Raw genomic sequence first — 23,561 nt, 5'->3', positions numbered from 1 at the left:
AGATAGTGTTTATTTTGTATGTTGATTTCCCATTTTTGTGCAACAAGGTTTATGGAATTTTCTTCTTCAAATATATTCTTTCATCTTAAATATCATGTATTTTCGATTGTTAGCACATATTTAAACTTTGTTCTTCATTAGTGCAAATACATAATATTCTTTGTGTAAGATGTGTCATTAAATTGCACATATCCATGCTTAGAACAAAAATATTATGTTTTTCCTTATAAATAATGTTCATTGATTTATTTGTTATTTCATTAGATTGATTTACACTAAATGCTTTGAAATTATAATTTTAAAAAGTGAAGATAAATCCTATATTTTTATAAAAATTTGTGCTTAAATAGAATATCTAGTTTGGATAAGTGATGGTTTGATTAATTTATACTATTACTAAAATTTGGGAATTAATGTACTTATAAATATTATTGAACTTATATTTTGTGGATTCTAATCCTTAATAATTTTATTTTACCATCTTGTTTGCAATTATTAATTTAGTAATATATATTGTCTTTAATTTCTTTATTATTATCTTTTATTTTATTTTTATTGTTACAAATTCTCATCAATCTTCTGAACTAGGTTAGAATTTATTAATTTTGATTTTAAATAGTTTTATTTTCGATTTTAGACAACTCCTTTGGGTTCGACCTCGTGCTTACACGAACACTATTCTATAAATACAATTCGTGCGCTTGCGAGTTATAAATATTTAAAACATACCCGTTTTGGGTCCATCAACTAGTAATCTTGAGAGCTAGAGAGAGATGGGGTTTTAGAGAGAGAGAGGTGAGTGATCAATTCACCAAAATCTCAAATGGCCCATTTAAATAGTATAGGAGTCCTTATTAGTCTCAACCAATGAGAGTAAAGCATTTTAAATTAAGTTTTGGAGCCAAAACATGTCATTGTATGGTCATGTATAGACCACCCAAGCAATGCGTCGCCTAGGCATCACTTGTATGGGGTTTTCAGTCCCAACCGACACGTCGCCTCCTAGAGGTGACACAATGCAGATTAACCTAACTTGGCACCCCAAAACTTTCCCCAAAACATATCCAAATTCCTCCAAATTTTTTTGGTATATATACTCCAAAGAAACACTTTGGACCCAAAAAGATAATTTATAGATGCCTATACAAAAATTCAACCCACTCATGTTGACTTTAATTGAACCGTTATTGTTTTTGCACCTCTTCATTCCTAACCAATTTCACTGTATTAAACCAATAATAACATGTTGATATTAAGTAATGACATAAAAGGTATAACAGAAATAAAGAGGTTTATATCTTCTACTTTCAAGATGAAAGACCTTGGAGAGGTTGATATCATACTAGGTATCAAAGTTTGAAGAAATGAGTATAGATATGCCTTAAGTCGAGCTCACTATATTGATAAAATGCTTGACAAATTCGATCATCTTAATATCAAAGAGGCAAACATGCCCTAAGATTCTAGCCAAAAGCTTGAAAAGAATGAAGGGAGAGTGGTGACTCAATTAGAGTAGTGCAATAGGAAGTTTAATGTATGTCACAAATTGTACAAGAGCAGATATTGCATTTGCGGTTTTTTGTAAACTAAGTAGGTTTACTAGCAATCCAAGTATCAAACAATGGAAGGTCGTAGAAAGAGTTTTTGGATACCTCAAACGGATTAAAGAACTATACCTCAAATATTCAATGTTTCCAAATATACTTGAAGGATATTCCAATGCTAGTTGGATATCCGATGTAGGAGATAATCTCTCTACAACCAGTTGGGTGTTTACCCTTGGTGAGGGTGCGATTTCTTGGGGATCAAAGAAACAAACATGTATATGTAACTCAACCATGGAGTCCATGTTTGTAGCTCTAGTGGCAACCGTCAAAGAGGTCGAGTGGCTTAGAGATCTCGTGATGGAGATGCCTTTAATCATAGTTGACATATCGACAATCTCAAAGCATTGTGATAATCAAGCCACATTGATTAGAGCTAACAATAAAATAAACAATGGGAAGTCTATACATATAAGTTTAAGACATGACTACATGAGAGAGTTGATGAGATAAGCCATTCATATCAGTATCGTATGTGAAATCGTGTGAGAACTTAGCGGATATGTTCACTAAACATCTAGAGAGAGATTTGGTTAGTTCTACAAATAAAGGGAAGGGATTAAAACTCATTGGCAAATAGATTCCCCAATGATGGCAATCCAACTCAAGCTTGTATACATCAATTGTAGAGTTCAAAGGATAAGAACATGTTGTTGATAAGGGAATAGTTAACAACATTAACAATTTAGAGTCCCATCTAGAATAAATTTTAGTTTGTTGCTACGGGGTATGAGGATTAATCCAAAGTCTTTTAATGAAATTCAGCTGAAGAGCAACAAGCATCTCTGAAGGTAGCAAATATGTTGTAAGAATTTAACTTATATGAACCTAGAGGTGGAGCCACCTCTCAAGAGAGTAAGAGTTTTCTCTTCGGATGGTTCATTAGTTGATGAGCACAAGGCCATAATAGTGTTGAGTTCACAAAGTGGGAACATATAACTAATCAGGTAGAGGTGTGTCAGTTACTACCAGTATTATTACTAGGAATTTTTGGTTCAATCTTTTAAGAATACTTAGCATTTCGATAAAGCTTTGTAGTATTTTCAATATGATAAAGATCAAACTTAAAGGTACTTTATTTTATGCACTAATATCGATCGAGTTAGAGGTGGCGGATGTATTTAACCAAGTGGGGGATTATTGGGATTGGTTAAATACATAGTGAAATTAGTTGTGCATAAAGAGGTGCAAAACCATGAGGGCGATACATCGTTTGCCAGGCGATGCTTCGTGTGGGTCGTTCGTATGGAACCATATAGTTACGTGTTTTTGCTCCAAAACTTATTTTAAAATTCTCTAATCACATTAGTTAACACTAATGAAAATTTCTACACTATTTAAGAGGTTCATTTGAGATTTTGGTGGATTGATCACTCTACTCTCTCTCTCTCTCCAAAACCCTCTCTCTCTCTAACTCACAAAGATGACTATTTTTCTCCAAGATATTCATCAAGAAAACTTGACTTGTTTGAAGACCGAGGCTTGTTATTCCCAAGACAAATTCTACCATTGTAGAAGCTTCAAGTAATCTCTTATGAGAGGCTAGGAATAGAGTTTTTTGGACAAAAATTATATTGTGTCAAGCCTTCATGTTCATCTCCATTGATTTGTTACATAAAACCATAAACTTATGATTTTATGTAACTAGGGTTTTCTCATTTCAAAGGTCGTCTCTTTCCCTTGATTTAAGTTGTGTTATTCTTCAATTGTGTATATTAGTATATTGTGATTAATCCTCTTAAATTATAATATTCTTGTTGTCTTCGTAAACCATAATCCCAACACCAACTGTTTTTGCTCTTATGTCCTCATCAACTACCTCTGCAATGGTAGCCTCTTCTAGCACAGTTATAGATAACACATGGTTGCTCAATTCTGGTGCTCTCACCATCTCACTCCCACTATCAACCATCTTGATCACCCTACTCGTCATTCTGGTACCGAATCTGTCACTATTGGTAATGGTACCCCTCTTCCTATCTCTTCTACTGGTTCTTCTAATCTTCAAACTATAACTCATTCCTTTCATTTAAATAATGTCTATCTTGTCCCCGAATTAGCCACTAATCTACTCTCTATTTCTAAATTTTGTCTTGATAAGCATGTGTTCATTGCTCAAATGCTTACAAAATCAAGGATCTTCACTCAAAAAGGTTGTTGCATCAAGGTTCACTTGAACACAGTCTCTACACTCTTCAAGCTGCCAAAGACTTCCATGCTTCATCTCTTTTTCACCATAAATGTGCCTATAAGTCTACTGTCATCAACTCGGTTTCGACCTTTCACAAATCTCTTTCCTTCAATCATGTAAAATAGACCCCTGATGATATTTGGGGACACGTTAATTCTGAAATTGCTAAAAGAGTTTTGCATCAATGTAATCAAAAAAATTCATACGATAAAAGTCACATTTGTTCATTTTGTTAACTTGCGACGAGATTCTCACTTTTTGTATGTCATGCCACACAATCGTTGGCTTTAATTTATACGGACCTCTGAGGTCCTTCTCCAATCACAGCCTCAGATGGCTCTCAATTTTTCATCTTGTTTGTTGATGACTATTTAAGATTTACTTGGATATATGCATTACAAACTATAGATCAAGCTCTTCCAATCTTTAAGCAATTCAAGATACTTGTTGAAAATCAATTCGACACTACTATTAAATTACTTCAATCTGATAATGGTGGTGAATCTAAGTCATTCATTCCTTTCCTTCAAGCATCTGGTATTAATCACAGATTCTCTTGCCTTACACTTCGGCCCAAAATGGTCTTGTGGAGTGCAAGCATAAACATGTTGAAATAGGTCTACCTCAATAAGCTCTTGCTTTAATTCCTTTACATTATTGGCTTTATGCTTTTTGTGCATCTACTTCTATCATAAATCGACTTTCCACTAAAGTTTTATAGTATATATCCCCTTTCAAATGCTTTATCATAAATCATCTGATTATTCTCTAATGCGTGCCTTTGGTTGCTTATGCTTTCCTTTCTTACGACCTTATAACAAAAACAAGCTTCAATATCGTTCTTCTCCATGTATTTTCCTTGGTTACAACTCATCTCATAAGGGATATATATATATTTGGATCTAACTTCTAACAAAGTTTACACCACCAGACATGTGGTTTTTGATGAAAACTCATTCCTATCATATTTCATTGTAAGTACCTCTTCTCATATCTCTTCATATGCTTCTTACACTCCAGATATATTACCATTCAATATATCCACTCCACCACATTATGTCTCATCATCTTCATCGTTTGCCTATACACCTTGCCAATCTTCCACTTAATCGCCTACATCACATGTCTCTCCTTCTCATCAACCCTCCACATCCTCCTCATCACCATCTACTCATTTTGTTCATGAGATTTCTTATTCATCTCCACCTAATCCTTCACCACCTCCATCTGTTCCAATTATCACTGAGAAACACAATGCTACTAACATCAATTCTTTGTAGGATACATCCATTGATAACATCCATCATATGATGACTCGAGCAAAGTGTGGCATTCATAAACTGAAAGTCTTTGTTGCTAAAAATAAATCTGATCCATATATACCTCCAAAATCTTATAAGCAGGCCCTTGCTATTCCACATTGGCCATCAGCTATGGAACTTCAACTATAGGCCTTAAAATAGAATTCCACTTGGATGGTTGTTCCTCGATCCTCAAATTCTAATATCTTTGACTGCAAATGGATTTTTAAGCTCAAATACAAATCAGGTACATTGATATAACGTTAAAATTTTCGGGTTGTAGCCCGTGGTTTCACTCAAATTGTCGGCATTGTCTACTTTGACACTTTTTCCCTGTTGTGAAACCAGGAACCATCCGAGTTTTATTGACCTTAGCTTTATCCAAGGAAGCTTTGGAAAGTTGATGTTCACAACGCCTTCTTAAATGGTAATCTCATTGAGACTTTTTTCATGTCTTAACCACCCGAGCTTCATTGACACCACTCATCCCTCTCATGTATGTAAATTAACTGTAAAGTCTCAAAATTTCTAATAAGGCTTAATGCCTTGATTAGTGTGCAGGGAGGGCTTAATTGTTATTATATGTAATATTATGTGATTTTATTGAATATATATATATATGTGTGTGTGATTATGTGAATTACATGAGCTGTATTATTATATGGTTGATTATGCATGTTTAAGAGTATTAAATGTGCTTAAAGGCCTGCTTTTGTCAGAAAGGGCATTTTTGTAGTTTTAACCCATTGAGGGTACAATTGTAATTATATGTGTTATACGTTTGAGACCACATTATTATGTGGATATATTTGAGATATGTGACACGAGTCGGTCCTTTTGAAAAAATTAGCAAAAATTCACAAAATGATAATTCCATTTTAGTGTCATTTTAGGATGTGTTTTTGTGGTAATCTTGAGTCTTTTTGTTTGTTTTGTGCAAGATTACGCTTGTGTTTTGTCTTTGTTGTAGGTAGCTGCTATGAATCATGAGTTAAATGTGAAAGAAGAGGATATTGTGGAAAAATGGAGCTTTTGGTGGTTGTTCGACTAAAATTGGCATTAAGGATGAGTTATAATGAGTTTTTGAGGAAGAACGGATGTCAAAAGGTTAAAATCTGAAAAAATAGAATTAGAGTTGCGACATGGTCTTAAGGGCCGCAACCCTAACAAAGTCAGAGGCTGCAGGTTTGCTAAAAGGACTTAGGGCCGCGACTTGGTCAATAGAGTCGCGACGCTAGAAGAAATAGAGGAAAAATCTAGGAGGCGCATCAACACGCAGGCCGCGACCTGGGAGAAGAGGGTCGCGGCGCCTGAAGACCTAACCTAGATTTTGAAGGGCCTTAAAAAAGACACGAGCTGTGACCTAAGAAAGGCAAAATCGCAGCCCACCTTGCCAATAAAGAAGAATTCAGTTTTTTTTTAATATAAATTCATACTTTAGTTTTTAATTAGGTATAGGTCAGATTTTTAATTACGAATTTTGAGAGCAATTCTGATTCTAAGACTTTGTTTTCTGCAATTGCATATTTTTATTTCTTTTTCAAGCTTTTGAACTTTATGTTTATGAATAATTATTTTGTTGTTTTAGTCATGTCTGGTATGAACTAAAGCCTCTATCTAGGGGTTAATGTAGTCTCTTGGATTTTTATTTAATGTTATTATGATGTTATATTGATTCTTCTTCTTTATTCTAATCTATATAATGTTTGCTTAATGCTAGTAAATATCTTATCAATATTTGCTTAATTTATGATTTTGATTCAAAATTCTAAAGATGCGAATTGAATATGCTATCGTTATATAGACATAGGTTACATATTTGATGAAAGTACCTGTATGGCTTGTGTAGCATCTAGGTTTCTATGCTTAATGCCTACTATGTGTTTAAGTTTATCACAGAGATGTAGAAAACATGCTATATAAGTTGAGATCTTATATTTTGAAAAAGAATAGGAATCAATTTTTGTTAACCTACTATTAGAATAGGAAGAAAGAAATTTAAAAGTGATTAGTAAAATTAATATAATTAAAAGTTGATGAATTTAATACCCTATGTCTTCTTATTATTGATTTTTATCCTTTGATTAATTGTTTTGTTTACAATTATTTGAATTGTGTTTGTAGTTAGATTTATTCATCTTAATTTTACTTGCCAAGTAGAAAGTAAAAAGCAATTATTGGTAATTGGGATATAGTCTATGTGGGAACGATTCTTATTTACTGTTTATATTACTTGAATCGATTGTGTATACTTGCGCATCATATTTTACCGATCAAGTTTTGGCGACGTTGCTAGGGACTAATATCTAATATCAAAATTAATTGTGTTTTTGTTCTACTTTGGTTTTTACGTTAAGTACTCATTTGGGTTGTGTAATGACCCACTGCTCTAGACTATTTGGACCATTAACGAAACTATACATAAAACTTACATTTTTACGAAAATACCATAACTTTATTGAGTAACTTGTAAAAATAAGAGTTACTTACAAATAAATAGAATACTAAGAAGGATTTGGGATCCCATTGTCTTTAAAAACAAAACATGATTTAAAATAAAAGACATTACATAATAATGCGGAAAATACATGTAAAACCATAAAAAATATATATATAAAATGAGACTACATCCTCGAATCGAATAACGCTTGGCCCCTTGACTCCATTCACCATCGATACACATCCTCTAAGCGTCACGAATCTTACCGCCTCTAAAGCTTATTTTCCTGCACATAAAACAGAAAGGAATGAGCCTAATGCCCAGCAAGGAAAATCTAACACATAGTCATACACATAATTTCATAAGAAACATAAAGACTTAACATAATACATATAACATACACTTATTATAATGGTCATTATTACTTGGGGTCCCATAGACTAAACAAGCATATGCCCATGGAATTAATGGGGTCCTACTAGCTAAGTATGTCATATGCCCATAACCCATTTGGGGTCTTGTTAGCCATATGGGTCATATGCCCAAGCCTACATACATATCATAACACATTTAATAACATAAAACATATAGATAACATAAGCACATAACATATTGATTCTAGCCTATTTTCCTTACCAAAGTTACCGGGATATGTGGACTGAGTTGGGACTTTTTGGAACACTCCTAAAACCATAAGAAAGAGTGAGTCTAAAGAAAGGAGATGAAATGAAAGAGATGGAACGACTGAACCATTTGAGAAACATGCTTACCGAACTTATGTGCTCAAGAACTTAGATTCCCTAACCAAAATGAAGATTAAGGTTAGAGATTGAGTAGAAGACTATGAGAAAGAAAATAACATAATACAGAAAGGAACAAGAGTTTTGGTTACCTCAAAGACTTGAAAGACCAATCTACACCTCCACCGAAATACTATAGAACTCACTTCCCAAAGTGTTTGATAAGCTTATGATGTTTAAGCTTATAGTTTTTCCCAAACCAGGTGTTTATACTCTCACACTCACTTAACACTAGCAGCTTCTGAACTTAGAGAAAATGGTGAGTAATGGCTGGGTACTAGGTCCTATTTATAGAGTTTTGGGAATGAAAATATCTTGATTTTACTTGAATAAAAATAATGGCTTTTTAGGTGAAAATCATTTGAATAATCGTTCAGCAGAGGCTGAAGACTCGTTCAAAAGATGCTGGACTGTTGAAGGAGTTTGAATGGCTGAAAGGAAATGAATTCAAAAACGTTTGAAAACATACTGGAGGAGGCGATATATCGCCCCCTGTAGGCGATATATCGCCTGGGCCAGTATGCCCGAGGCGACCGTGCATCGTTTCGTGTTTTCCGTATTTACGTGCTGCGATATATCGCCCTCTATAGCTGCGATATATCGGCACACGCTGAATAATTAAACACGAAATTACACATTTTTAGCTAAGTTTGAATGGAGTAAACAGCCTTGACTAAGCCCTTAACGTATTCAAAGCTGCTGACTGACCCTATAACATTCAAACTTTACCCTTATTTAATTTAATCCTCCAAAATACTTAATCCTTAATTACCATTCATAACATGTGCTTAAAATCCTATTGGTTGATGTCTAAACCTTATAATATAATAAATATAATCCTTAATATCAGTCACATTAATCAAACCTTAGGTTATACTTAATATTCTTAAACTATAGGTTAAACTTAGAAAATCTATAAGTACTACTATGAGAGTCCAAATAATTCCCGGTTTGAACCAAAAATCCACAGTTACAAAGATAATACTAAACATACTATAATACTACTAAACAATTAGCTAAGTAAAGTTCTTGGACTCTACAGGTTGTGATTGTATTGTGTCTCAGGAATTATTGGTATATGCGGGGAAGTAGACAAAAGGAACTCATACCAGTAGATCTTGAAATTGAGAGAATGTGCAGACAAAACCGAAAGATATAGAAAATGTTGTATTTTTCCATGGCTGAGAATGTGAATAATGGTGTCAACAACAATGCAAATCTGGGTAATGCGAATAACGTAGCAGCTGAGGCTGACCCGCCATTGAGAAATTATGTACTCCCTACTGTTACGGGGATACATTCAAGTATTCGTCCTCCTACTGTAAAGGAAAATAATTTTGAGATAAAACCCTCAATCATTTAGATGGTACAAAATTGTGTACAATTCGGGGGATTACCAAATGAGGATCCAAATCTCCACTTTACCAACTTCTTAGAGTTGTGTACAACATTCAAAATGAACAGGGTGAGTAACGATGCTGTAAGATTAAGAGTATTCCTATTTTCATTAAGAGATAGAGCTAAGAGTTGGTTGAATTCATTACAAGCCAACTCTATAGTCACTTGGGAAGACTTAGCTCAGAAATTCCTTGGTAAATATTTTCCTCCTACGAAGTCAGCCCGATATAGATGAGAGATTAATAACTTTCATCAGTTGGATGGGGAGTCTTTATATGATGCTGGGAACATTTTAAAGAGTTGCAAAGGAAGTGCCCACATCATGGAATAGAGAAGTGGTTGTTGGTGTACATGTTTTACAATAATTTGGGGGGAAATACAAGGTCAATTATTAATGCAACATCGGGAGGAGCATTTATGAGAAAAAACACTAATGAAGCTTATGAATTATGGGAAGAGATGACCATGAATAACTACAATTGGCCCACTGAGCGTGAGAATAAGAAGGTGGCAGGAGTCCTATAGGTCGATCCTATTGCTTTATTGACTGCTCAAGTGGCATCTCTAACCAAGCAATTGCAACAGAATAACCTCGTCGCCCAAGTAATGCAAGTACAGAATGTAATGAGTTATGATATTTGTGAGGGTCTGCATTCTTATGAGCAATGCCCAAGCACTGCTAGTTTCTCAATAGATGTGAATGATTTGCCTTTGGAATAGGCACAACCTACTGGTAACTTTCCAAGACCTGCACCCAACACTTACTCAAATACATATACTCCTGCGTGGAAGAATCACCCCAACCTGTCTTGGAAAAATAACCAAGGTTTACAACCACAGTATCCACCTCAACACCCACCTCACCAACTGACTTATGTGTTGGGCTTTTATGTCCTAATTAAAACCCAATTTCTTTGTAATCTCATTTTATTATCAATAAAAGAATAGAAATTTTTTTTTGACTTGGTCAATTACTTTTCTCACTTGTTTTATTTTCATGATTATTTGTTTAATATAAACTTCAATTAAATCTCGAGAATATAGCTAATCCTATTTATAGTGATGTAATCACAATGGAATATAATATAATTATATGTTTAAAATAAGTTAGTCATAAGATTAGTCAGTGCACAGGATTTACACTGACTTGCCAATCTACGATATGATCTACCTACACATTGCAGTGTTATGTTCTTTCCATATCATTAGCAAAGTAGATAAGATCAGATGTATTTGTTATATCGGACAGGACCGATATTGACAGTAGATAGGATAAGTAAACATGCCGTTATTATCTATTCTAGTCATATCATATAGGTTACCATAGGTCAATTCAATATCAATTCTGAGAAGTTAGTATTCTAACTGATTGTAATATTTGAGTTCTTTCACTTGTTCGTTACCAGCTTACCCTACGGACTAGCCCATACTTACATTTTGGTAACTCAGTAGTATAATTGAGTAGGAGTGTTAATCATAGATATGAACATCTATATCTTCTGATGAAGAAGTGAAACGATGGTTTATTTTTAGTTTGGTTCAAGGTGCTAAATGATAGAGATCTCACTTCAGTAATTAATATTAGTTTACTGAAATATCATTTATAAGGAACTGAGTGTTTTAAGGATAAAATACAATGAAGGGTAAAATGGTATTTTAGTCCCATCTCATTGTAGACTGTCTATAGAGGATTGAGTGACAATTATGGTTGTAACAATGTATAATTAATAACGTATCTATATTGCTTATAGAGCGTTCTATGAATTCAAGAGTTCAATTCCAAGTCTTTAGTGGAGTCACGAGGAATTAATAAGTTAGTAAATTTATTTGTTAAATTTATGATAACTTATTGGAGCTTGATTTCATAGGCCCATGGTCCCCACTGTACCTTGGATAAAATCATCTAGATAGTCTCAATTAATTGATTTAATTATCAATGTTGACTTGGTCAATTTTGGATAGTTTCACAGAGTTATACAATTTAGAGAAGAAAAGATAAATTGGTATCTAATAAGTAAGTTTAAATCAAGGTTCAAATTATAAATAAGTAATTTGATAAAGGATTTAAATATTTATTTATTTAATTAATTAAATCAATAGAAAATAATACAGGCCTTAAGTCCAACGGGCTTATAATCAAATGGGAAATTTCACGGGCCTAAAGCCCGTGATAATTTCGACCTAGGGCTGTTAATTGGCTATTATTTTATTGATTTTTTAATTAAATAAATGACCTAATTGAGTCTATAAAAGGAGTGCTACGTGAGAGATGAAAACATAAGTTCATATTTTTGAAACATAAGTTTCAGATAGGTTTTAGATTCTCTCTAAATATAAGTCCTTTTCTAAGCATCATTACTCTTTTCTCTTCTTCTTTCTGTATCTATCTCATGTGTTGAGAATTGTCCACCCTAGTCTAGGTGATTCTAAGGATACTTTGGAAGGCTGTGAAGAAAATTGAAGATCGGTTCAGTTTCTTGGTAATTGTAGAGTCCCAGAATTTTACTTAGCTAGTTAGACAGTAGTAGTAATAGCTCGTAGTAGTTATAGTATATTTAGTACTGTGGATTCTGGTTCAAGCCAGGAGTTAGTTGAACACTCGTAGCAACACTTATAGATTTTATAAGTTTAACCTATAGTTTAAGAATATTAATTATAACATAAGGTTTGATTAATATAGCTGATTATAGAGATGTCATTTATTATACTATAAGGTTTAGATAGGATTAATAAGAACATGACACTTGGCGTATGCAGGTTTATTTAAGGATTTAATTATAGTTTGAATAAGAAGAAAGTTCAAGAAAGCTCTAGAATCTTCCTAGACCATTAATAGCATGACATTTGTCATAACCTTGTTTATTTGAGGATTTAAGCATTTTTAAGAAGATAATTCAAAAGTAGAAGTCTCTAGAAGCTCCAGACCCTTCCAAAACTTGATGGAATCTCGTATTACTCAGTCAAACTTGTTTAATAATTTCAAATTAAGTTGATAATGTGCAATTACGTGTTTAAAATATTCAGGTATGCCGATATATTGCAGCCTAGGAGCTGATGTATCGCCACACGGGGAATACAAAAAACATGTGAACTTCGCACAAACGCATCGATGAACCCTTGGGTTATAAGCCCAGGCGATATATCGCCTACAATGGGCGATATATCGGCCCTAGGGTTATGTTTTCAACACTTAACCTCTTGACAAGTCTCTGAACGTTTTGACTGAGTCTTAAGCCTTTGCTGAATGAATATTCAAATATTTTTCAAGTAATATTTATTAATTTTATTCAAGCTAAAAGATCTTTCCACACCTTGAACTCTATAAATAGGACCTATTACCCAGCCATTTCTTTAATTCTTCAAGCTGGGTTCAGAGCCTTCAAGCTGCTAGGGTTACTATAGAGTGATAAACACTTGGGTTGGGGTATAAGCTTTATCATCTTAAGCTTTATAAACACTTGAGAAGTAAGATAAATAGTGTGTTTTTCTATATCGAGGTGTAGTTCGGTTCTAGTACATTCAAAGGTATTCCTATTCCTAGTTCATTTCTATATGTTCATTAGTTTCTTATATTTTTCTTTACTCAAATCCTAACTCATTGTTTCCATTCTTGGTTAGGTATTTAAGTTCTTTGAACTTAAGGTTTCTTTTCAGTAAGCTTCATCTTGGTGATTTAGTTCATTTCTTTATCATCCCTTTCTTTAGAAATACTCACTCTCTTATTGTTGGTTTTAGGCGTGTTCCAAATCCTGTCCTTATTCTCATATCCCAGTTTTGGTAACACTACACCAAATAACCCTTTCCAAAACATTTAAGTATAACTCTTTTAAAAAAGTGTTATCCTAAACACATAAAATTTGGCAGGACATAAAAAAATGGCGCACAAATAATTGGCGGCAAATGAAATAATTGTGCCAAATATTGTATTATTTCACTTGCTATTATCATTTTCTAAATGTACATATCTCATTCTCTCTCTTAACTCTCTGTCTCCCTCATATCTATCTAACCCCAAACCCCAAATTTTCCCGAACATTTAGAAATTTTACCGAACCTCCGAGACCCCTCTAAAAAAATTTCCAAACTTTCCTAGAGGAAATTCTCCAAATTTCCCAGAAATTTCCCCACAGCCTCAAACTCCTAGCTCTCCCTACCTCTCACTGAAATCCCAAAATTCTAGTCCTCCGTTGTTCGAATCCTTCCGGTGATGAATTACCGATGAATAGGACTGTCCTCACTGGTAGTTGTACTAGTCGTGTGGTGGTTGGCCGCCACGGGATCCGAATCAGACCTTGGCTGCATCCAAATCTGACTGAGGTCATGAAGACGCACCGGATTATTGACACGGTTCAGAGGGAGCAGAGGCGTCAATTTGGAGTTAAGAACCCTAGAACCGTCATTGTGGTGACTCCCTTCACATGACTGGTCTGATGCACTCGCTGATGCTGGTGCCGTACGAAGTCGTTTGGATCGTGGTGGAGGCTGGTGGAGCTAGCAATGAGACCGATTCGATCCTCGCCAAGTCGGGACTCCAGACCATTCACGTTGGATTCAAGCAGCGGATGCCGAATTCTTGGGAGGGTCGTCATCGATTGGAGGGTCGGATGAGGCTTCGTGCATTGAGGTGAGTTCATGGTACTTTTGCTCAGCTCAGTTGTTGATTTTAGCGTTTATGTTAGTTTTGTTTCCAAAATTGAGCTACATTTATGATACTTGATCTTGATATATAAATAAATTAGCAAGGTGATTCTATACTCTCTGTTCTCTATTCGCACCTTTCTTTCCTCACTTATTTTGTTCTTACTTTGATACAAGTTTAGGTTCATATTTTAAATTATTTGAATATGGCAGTTTTAATTAATAATAGTCCTTTAGATTTGGGTTGTGTTCATTTTTGTGTTTGTGTGAGTTTTTGGATTTTTCATTAACTTTACTGTATAATTATTTATTTTAAAGCAATTTTATAGTCTAATTATTGATTATGAGCTCTCTTTTTGTTGTTTGGTTTGTTAGTACTGATACTTTACAAGGATGATTGACCTAGCTGCTGATTATTGTCCATGATTCATTCTATAATTAAGACAGAAAGTATGCTTTTTAGTTTGGAAAATTACAAGAGATGAACATCCATACTCTAATTTTACTCTTACAAGAGATGTGTTATATGTTATTTTCATTATAAATTCTATACGTGTATGCCCAGAATTTTGAAAGTTGTACAGTTAGTTTTCCATCTGTTTTATTACAAAAAAAATGCATACTAGTCCAATTTGGTAAACTTTTAAAAAGGGAACAATTAGTCTATAATGCATGGACTATTCCTGTTACAAATCTATCAAAGGGACTAAAGCTCTAAATTTTGTTTTTGATTTAACAAGGATGCCATTTTACCCGATCAAATTAAGTGAAAACTAACTGACAGTTTTAGTAGCCATAGGCCTGGCCCAGATAATTTAATCTTTCTGTAAGATTTTTAGTGCTCTGACTCTTTTTCTTTTTCCATTTGTACCAGGAAAATGGGTATTCTCGAGACATTCTGACTACGGTGCACAGAAGTAGAGCTGACTATCCACAGCCTGAGGTTTAAAGTTGTTGAACCCTTGTGCAATCTTATTTTCGGTAATGTACATCTTATTCAAAACTTCATGTAATTGTCATTGGGCAGGAAATGGTTACTGTCAGTGTAGATGGTTCTGTGCTTGATCGAATTTATAAAATCATGTCATATTTACGTCTCTGATTTATATTTGTCATAAAATCATGTCATCTTGATGCTAAATTGAAGTTATTAAGCATGTATATCTGTTTTGATGTAATATATATAAATATATAAATTTTTATTAAGCTGTCTCTGATGATACATTAGACTAAATTTTGGGGCTCAGTTGTTGAATTCTTGAAGTATAAAAATCTTCTTGGTAAGTTTTCATATCAGTATTGTGATTCATATGGCCTCTTTCTATTATGAGTGTAGTTATTTCTCATTGCAACTAATCATTCGAGGAGAGGTTAGATATACAGAATCAGTTTTGAGTTCTATAATTTGATGGCACTCTTATTTATTTGTTTACTTATTTATATTTGTGGCACTCTTTTAGGTCTTGTCTTAAAAAAAATCTGTATTGTCTTCTTTCATTATTGTCTCTAATGTTTTTTGCAGCCACATGTTGACTTTGGATTAAAAGTACTTGGTGCAAATGCTATGTCCATTCCTGGCCTATATGGGTTTGTCCAGGTAGAGTACTCGTTTAAGTTTCGTTGATTGAGGCTTAGTTGAATAAACACATAAATACATGCATCCATCTTATAGAAAAACATAATTTTCTGAGAGTACATATTAATCCTAATATAGTAACTAAATGAATATTGCTTGCAGTTTTTACTTATCTTTTTTTTATTTTTCAGAGATGTTTCATTCTGTTCCTTAATACTATTTTCCTTGAAAAAGATGTGATTTTTACCTGTGTTTTGGGGGTAACAGAAGTGTTTGTACATTAATAACAAGGTTTTAGTTGCTACCATAGTCTGGTGGCTATATATTTTCCCAATGTCCCCACTCAAGGGCCTTAAAAACAGAAAGAGGTCTTAGATCACTATTGGGTTCCATGACTAATGAGTTGATTGAGTAATCAAGATAATGATTTAGACAAAAGATTTGTTTTTTTTTTTAATCAACTGGGGCTCACTTTTGTGTTGTATGTTAGTATTTGATGTTGAATTGGTCCATCGTTAAGAGTGCAAGTTCTTACTGTATGTCCTGAAACAAGTTCTAGCTAGTGATAAATCATAGTTATGATTAGACTGAGATTGGCTAATGTGCATGCTTAGATTCAGGACATACCGCCTGGAAATTTGGTACCTAATAGACTTTGGAGTCCTATGCCCCAGTTGGTGCTTATATTGGAAATCTAGTACTGGTTGGATAAAATGGGATTATTGGCTATACATAGGGTTAGGGACTCAATGGGATGCAACAGACTTATTTATTTCTTTGGTCCCCTTTCTAAAATTGTTTGGTTTTAGTTGTTTGCAAATAGTTTTATTCTTTATGTTTCATGATTTCTTTTTGTTTCCTTGATTAATTCTTTTTGTAACTGAGTTAAACTACCCCTTTTATACATTCTTTCAACTTTTTTTTTACCCCTGTTTTATAATTCACACGGTATGATCCTATTTATGGTTTTTGTATATATTTAATTCAATCTTGGAATGGATGCCCTGGAAATATATTTGTCAAACAAATTTTCGTGCAAACTGGAAATATATTTAATAATTTAATATTACTTTTTGCAATCTTTTGTTTCTTATTGCCCAATGGCTTCCCTTCTAAATCTTTCCATAACAACCACCCTACCCAAATCCATCCAATAACCCCCATCCCATCCCTTTCCTTTCCTTTCCTTTCTTCCACTTCTTCCTCCCGCCTAGCACACTCTAAATAAGTGTATTTCTGGGTTTATGTGGACTCTCCTAAAATATAAGTGTTGAATTATACAAAGAAGTTGTTATTAAGATCATATTCTTTATTTTGTACAATCTGATTAATTAGATCTTGCTTGTTACAGTGTTTAGATGATGTTCAGTCATATATCCTCGTTGAAAGATCTTTGGAGAAGTACAATGTTGTTCTTGACTCTATAGTTCAAGACTTTCCTCACGTGGTTAGTTGCTTATTGTTATTATTATTATTATTATTATTATTATCTTTTTCTTTTCATGTTATCAAATTCATTTTCAAATTCTATCTAGAGAAATGGGGTTTCAACACTTATCTTCAAAGGAAGCTTTTCTCTGTGAATGTTAGATTTTTCCTCCATGCTCTTGAAATTGCATTACTTTTCTGTCTATTTTGTTTTAGGTATTGCTTCAATACTACATTGAATGACAGTGCCTGCTAAAATGTACGAGGAGGATTCTCATGCATGCTTGTAAGTTTATAATGAATGATGAGTGATTTACTTATTTAGTTCTCATTTGTTATCCCTTAAAGGCTTATTTTCCTTTATTGGGAATCCTCAACTAGTGCTAGGTATCTACAGCTGAACTTTAAATCCTACTTTCTAAAACTCATTATTTTTCTTTTTATACTGCTACTATTGACCAAATGGTATATTTACTAATTACTATGAAAAGATGTATTTCCTACATTCCTTATATTGTTTTACAATATGATGATTAAAATGATACATAATGAAGCCTTGTAACATAAGTTTTAGGTGTTACTTTTTCAAACTTATATCTGTGTTTTGTGGATGCACTTTATTGATATTAGATGTACTTTAGTTATTGATATATTCCTTCAAATTAAAAACAGAACATAATAGCATTTTTGTGTCGATTATTCTAATGCACATGTTTGTGTGAAAAGCGACGTTTTGAAGATACTCTACAAATGATGACGTATAAAAGCCTATTAATTGTTCTCGTAGTGCAATATAACTATGTTGATCTGCTTGAAACTGTAGTTCTTGAATTTTAATTAAAAGGGGAACAAAAAGAAGCTCACATGTCTAATTTTGAAAGAGAAGTGTACAATTTTTTTTTTTTTAAAACTGAGACAATATATACTGTTCCCCAGAAAACAATTGATCATGTAGTTTTTGTCCATTAGAGAAGATAAAGTTTGGAGGTTGATTTGATTATTATTTTTAGTATTATCATAATCAATCGGTATTAATATTGGCTTTTTCTAGGAGCTTTTATTTGGTTCAAATCATGGACCAAATTGAATTTTCTTTTCTTTTCTTTTTCCTTTCTTTTGTTTGGGAGAACAAGATTTCCCAACTTATTTTCTTTCTTTGTAATGTCTATTATAATGTTTATTATTCTGATATGGAATCAATAGGAACAAGGGCTGGTTAGTACTAACTTTTCAGTAACTCTCATTAAATAAATTATCTCAATAGTTATATGTTATTTGATGAAACATGAGCATTGTTGCATTTGCAATTGTCAAGCTGCATGTGTTTTGGGTGTGTTTTGTTAGTACATTTTAATGGGCCACTTAGCAAATCTAGTTCTCATGCATGTTACAAGTAATAGAAAAGCTTGGTCTTCTAAACAATTCTAAGTTTGAATTGTTAAGGATTTACTAGTACAGTAGTCTTTCGTGATCATTTCCCTTCCAAGACTTAATCATTGGCTATAAATGACTCATAATTTTATAAGTGCTTGTATTTTTTTGTTTTCTTCTTTGTCTGACTCACGTACTCATAAATGCTCTATATGAATCTAATTATTGATAGTAAGGGTTTAGCTACAACAATGTATTCCTTGAGCACTTAAATTTTTTCCAAAATGGATTGATTATCACTTAAAATTTGAGGCTTGCTTAGATTTCATAATTACATGGTAATATTTTTTTAATATATATGTATGCTTGACCATATTTTTTCTTCAATTCCTCTGAAATAAGGTAGCATATCAACTTGCATTTATTATGATTATGGAGCATTTATTCCCAATTTGGTCTCTCCTTGTGTAAGAGTTATAAACTTTTTTATGTAATGAGATAAAAGGGTGCATTATTATATAAATTCATCATGCAAGTTAGTTGGGCAAAGCTTAAGTAAAGAAAAAAGAGAATAAAGGTGGTAGCTAGGCATGTTTGCTTTGACAAGAAAATAAATTCAATTCCAGAAAGAACATTCAACATATGATAGTTTGTTAAGTTGTTGGATAAAAATATTGATTTGTTACAAGCCACCATTTCTCTTTGAAATTTTGGTTTGCCCTGCATCATACAAGATATTGTAACTTATAAATAATTTCTTTTATATAGCTTTTTTTTCCCTTTCAATTGTTGCATGTTAAAATGAATGGCCTGGGCTAAAAGAATGAAAAATAATTACATTTAAATTTATGTAATAATTGCATCCATGCTTTATTTGAGGAGTTTTGTCTCCTATCTTTATTTGAGGAGTCTTGTCTCCCTTTTCTTTAATTGAGGAGTCTTATCTCCATTATAATCTTTATTTAATATTTGTTATCTTTTATCTTGTAGTAGGTCCTTATGCATATATATAACTGTTGAAGCATATTTGTTATCTGGGTTAGATTTTGGAATGTTTATTTGTATTGAGGTTCAAGGTAGTGTAAGGTAACTGTGGTCTATGTTACTCTTTAACTAATGGTCAATGCCCCACAAGTGTATGATAAAATGATGCAAAGAAACTGTATATACATTATGAGCTTGGACAAATAGAATATGTTGTATGAGCCATTTTATTTAATGAAGTATTCAAGATAGTTTTAGAGGGTGAGCTATATATTTCTAGGCTAAGACAACAATTTCTTGCATGAGATGAGATATAATGAGCATTGTAAGAAAGGAGAGGGGGAAAGTATATACCACTTATATACTTCCTCTATGTTTAATGACACAGTAATTGCTACTATTTTGTCTCAGAGAGGCTTTATTGTATAAATATATACATATATATATATTGTGTATATATAGAGAAAGAGAGGTATACTTTTCTTCAATTGGAGAGAAGAGCTGTAGTTATTTTGTAATCAATTAAGGAATTTGTAGAAATTTTTGCGTTGGTAGTTCCTAAAAACTTACTTTCTATGCTATTTTAATTTGATATTCTTATGACTAGTATTAATATGGACAGTAAATTTGGCCTAGAAAAATGTAATGGGTCTATGACAGTGTTAGCAAGTTATGGCTTGTTTGAGGAGTAGTGCTTTTGTGGACCTGAAGCTTGTCTTTTTCCAACCCTTTTACTAAACATAGTCTTTGGGTGATCATGTACTCTCTGGTTTTGAGTTTACTAGTGATGGTGATGTTTCTGTATAGCAATTTCATTTTCAACTTATGAGGTTCATCTCATCTGAGGTTCATGCATATCTATCTAATAATCTATTTGGTTTTAAGGGAAATTAAATTTAAAATTTGTACAACCAAAATAGCTTATAAATGAATGATTGTTTGTCTTTTGGTTTCAAAATCAAATCCTAGGCTGCATAAGAAATGTCTTCCAAGGTTCAGTAAAAGAAGAACATGATTATTGATCAAGTAGAGAGAAAAAGGGAGGAATTATATTGTTTGGAGTAGAATTACATGTGTTTTTGTGTTTTTTTTTTCATGTAAATAGAAAATCATGGATTCCCTGTACTTTTTAGCTAAAGAAATTTGCTTGTCATGTCTCATTTTCTGTTTCTTGTGAACCTTTGTTATTGACACCGAGTTAGATGCATTTTTTACTGACTCAGGTCAAAAGAACACTAGAATTAAGGCACAGTATTTAAGTTTAGACAATGTTACAAAGAACTTGAGAAAGTTCTATGCACAAGCTTACTTGTGACAATCACCAAAACAAGCTCCAAAGTATTGGCTTCATTTTCAAGTTTCTGTACTATCGCTTGGTTGGAATACTTACTTTGTCTCAAAGGCATATAGTACAGGTAATTGAGTTCAAACTTGCTAGTCAAATTATATTGAACATATAGTTGATTCTTATGAAGCTCACCATTAAGATACAATATCATACAGTATGCATAAAGAGTAATGCATGTTGGTGAATTGGATTGCTTACTTATTTATAGTAGTGTTTGAAACTAATTTGTTTGATGTGATCTGAACTAGTAACTAAAGTTGTTTCATGAGTTTCAAAAGCTTGATTCATGAATTGGATTGCTTACTTCTTCATGCAGAAAATGGGATCAATGGAAGATGAATTGGATCCATGTTGAACAATTGGATCCATGTTGAACAATTAGTAAGTTGCTTAAAATTTCTGCTGAGTCGTTTATGTCAAGCATAAGTAGAGAAATGAGTGTCAGGTTACTACTTGGGTATATTGTTAAATGAGTCCTTTGATTACAGTTTTTAAAAAGACGATGCTTCTTCTTGCCCTTCTTTATTATTGAAATTAATTCCCCTGCTCATGTATGTTGTTCGGTGTGATTATATGTTGAATATCATTCCTTGTATTTTCTCCTGTGTGAATTGATTTTGTTATTAATTTTTAAATTCTATTCAAGTGTAACTTAAATAAGTATGTGAATATTTCAGCATGATCTAGAATATGATATTTTAGTCATAAATTTACGAATTTGATATTGTTGTTAGAAAGTTACTTAGTAGACTTTGTCTGTTTTCAGTTGGTGAACACAGGAAAGGAAAGGGCAAAAGTCAGCCTTCTTTTTACATGGGCGGTAAGCATCTCTTTTCCTAACATAATTGTGTATAATTACTCCTAGATGTTGAAATTCTTGATTTCAGGTATTGACTTGCATGAAACTTATATAAATTTTTCTTCATTTTGTTTGAGACAACTGTGACAAAGTTCAGAGTGGGGTTTTCCTGATTATCACATATATGGTTGTCATGAAACATCTAATATCTAACAATATTTGAACTAAACGTATACTCTGGTGTATTGAGCAAAACTCATATTGCAGTTCTGAGAGCAAAATATGGTTCTTTTGTTATTTCATTGTTGCTATTAGATGGCTGTCTTTACTTGTCCCTAACTGACAAAATAATATTTTTTTCATTACTCTCTTTTTCAAAGGCAAAAAATGTCCAGTTAACAATAATTTCCGCAGCTAGTGTTATGGTGCTCTAAATTTGATTATTGTACCCTTCCTAAGACTATTTCATGGTTTGGAAAACTATCTATGGCTCTGAGGTTTTTTTTCTTAAAAAAATAGATGTTAAAGGAGATAGCTTCTGACTAGACAATCTCTAGAAAAAGGTTGAGATATGACTTTACTTGTCCATTCAGGCCATTTTTGCCAAGTACTTCTGATTTATGTTTTCCATGGTTGGACTATGTGCTCTTTCTTCTGCATTGCTCATATTTTGATGCTTCTCTGAATTTTCATAATGTGTTTTCTAACCAGGAAGGCAATGTTGCCAACCAGAGGGAACATCTAATTCTTCTCCTTGCCAATATTAACATTCAGAAAGCTAATAAGCAGTCTGTCTTGAAGGTATTCTGATTGTTAATTAAGGTTGTAAAGCTTTGCCTTGTGGTGTTTATTCCATATTGGCTGCTTCCTAATTATTTTTAGTTTTCTGGTTTTGCCTTGTGGTGTTTATTCCATATGCCTTGTGACGTGATTGGTTTGAATAGATGCTTTGAAATATACACAAGTTAGCTAATCTCTACCTCTATTTTGGGCAGTGAATGCTTTTTCTTATGAGACTAAATTTTTTTTGTTGTATTTTAAGTTGTGGATAACAATTGGTTTATATTTTTTAAGATAACAATTGGTTTTTGTGCTGTGGATCATTAGATCTGTTTTATTAACATAAGGATGTAATATTTGCTTCTACATTTACTATCATTCTAGTCATAGAAATTTAGTATAGTTTAGTTACAAGTAATTTAGTTGCTGTTGTTGACAATTTGTGGTATCTAAAAGATGGAATACATACTGTAGTCTTGAAAAAACTTTCAGAAAATGGTAAGAGCTATGTGGGTTTTACAGTTTTATTTTTGTATGATACTTTAAGCACTGATCTGTAGACTTATCTCAGTTTTTGGTGGATCCTACTCCATTTTCTAGGATCTTGCAGGCAAAGGACACCAAGTGAATTAGATATAGAGGTTAAGAACTTGAGGGTGGCATTTACTGACCTGTTTTTGAAGCATAACACTTTCAAAGAAACTGCAAAGCCATCGAGATATTGATGCAAAGAATGGAAGAATGTATTTCACTAATTTTTGTATACATTTCTTGTTTTGTATTTAGTGATAAAGGAATCTGAATTGGGCATAAATTATGTTGTAATATGATTTCTTAAGCCTAGACTAGTAGACTAAATATTGTAATTACATTTGAGTAATTAATAAAAATTTATTTATGTTA

The 23,561-nt window shown here is 32.9% G+C and overlaps 2 long non-coding RNA genes and 1 other non-coding gene across 3 annotated transcripts; 2 read left to right on the top strand and 1 right to left on the bottom strand.

The window, feature by feature from the left end:
- Positions 1–9,958: 9,958 nt before the first annotated feature.
- LOC133820212 (small nucleolar RNA R71) lies at positions 9,959–10,063 on the bottom strand. The gene has a single exon (XR_009886637.1). It is a non-coding gene; the product is annotated as a small nucleolar RNA R71 (small nucleolar RNA).
- Positions 10,064–14,151: 4,088 nt separating this feature from the next.
- LOC133816230 (uncharacterized) lies at positions 14,152–16,136 on the top strand. Its single transcript, XR_009885096.1, has 3 exons — positions 14,152–14,358; positions 15,247–15,353; positions 15,895–16,136. It is a non-coding gene; the product is annotated as an uncharacterized LOC133816230 (long non-coding RNA).
- A 5,594-nt stretch (positions 16,137–21,730) lies between these two features.
- On the top strand, positions 21,731–23,561 carry LOC133816229 (uncharacterized). The gene is made up of 2 exons (XR_009885095.1): positions 21,731–21,899; positions 22,590–23,561. It is a non-coding gene; the product is annotated as an uncharacterized LOC133816229 (long non-coding RNA).

Source organism: Humulus lupulus, chromosome 2 (assembly GCF_963169125.1).
Source record: "Humulus lupulus chromosome 2, drHumLupu1.1, whole genome shotgun sequence".
Lineage (NCBI taxonomy): Eukaryota > Viridiplantae > Streptophyta > Magnoliopsida > Rosales > Cannabaceae > Humulus > Humulus lupulus.
Note: the sequence above shows the minus strand (reverse complement) of the source record. Positions and strands in the feature narration are given on the sequence as shown.